This window comes from Cucurbita pepo, chromosome LG02 (genome assembly GCF_002806865.2).
Source record: "Cucurbita pepo subsp. pepo cultivar mu-cu-16 chromosome LG02, ASM280686v2, whole genome shotgun sequence".
Taxonomy (NCBI): Eukaryota; Viridiplantae; Streptophyta; class Magnoliopsida; order Cucurbitales; family Cucurbitaceae; genus Cucurbita; species Cucurbita pepo.
In genome coordinates, this window is record NC_036639.1 from 6,759,854 (window position 1) to 6,760,599 (window position 746).

Genomic DNA, 746 nt, shown 5'->3' on the forward strand with positions numbered 1-746 from the left:
TATTAATTTTTTTGTTCCGATTCTTCTCTTTTACTCTCTATTTTGTATTTATTTTTCTATCTGTTATGTTGACAAATATTTGCCTCATCTGTTCTAGTTATTTTCTATGACCTAATATCATAACCAAAAATCTAAATATCTGGGCAAGAGAACCAGGGATCTAATTATGAATAATTAGACAAAGGAAAAGAAAATATATTCTGGTTATTTTTCTATGACCTAACATCATAGCCAAAAATCTAAATAAATGGGCAGGAAACAAGAGATCTTATCAGATTAATTAGATAAAGGAAAAGGAAATCTGATTGGGATAAATGAAAAAGAGATCTGAAATATGACTTACCGTAATAACAAAGCAAGATCTCTCTACAAAGCAAATCTCTCTCCAATAATTAAATCTCCAAGAGATCTGAAATATGACTTACCGTAATAACAAAGCAAGATCTCTCTCCAAAGCAAATCTCTCTCCAATAATTAAATCTTCAGCTCTCCTTGCAAATCTGGTTGTTGGTATTTTTCTTTCATGGTAGGAACGCATCCAGTATTTTTTTTCTTCATTGTAGGAACCTCATATGCATCTAGTATTTTTTTTTCATTGTAGGAACCTCAGATGCATCCAGTATTCTGATTTGGGTTTTTTTTACGGATGGTTGGTTGAGGAGAGATAGTTGGGAGAGAGAGGGGGTTAGTGGGGAGTAGTTTAGGGAAAATTATTATTTTAATTATTTAATTATTTAGTTTTTTTT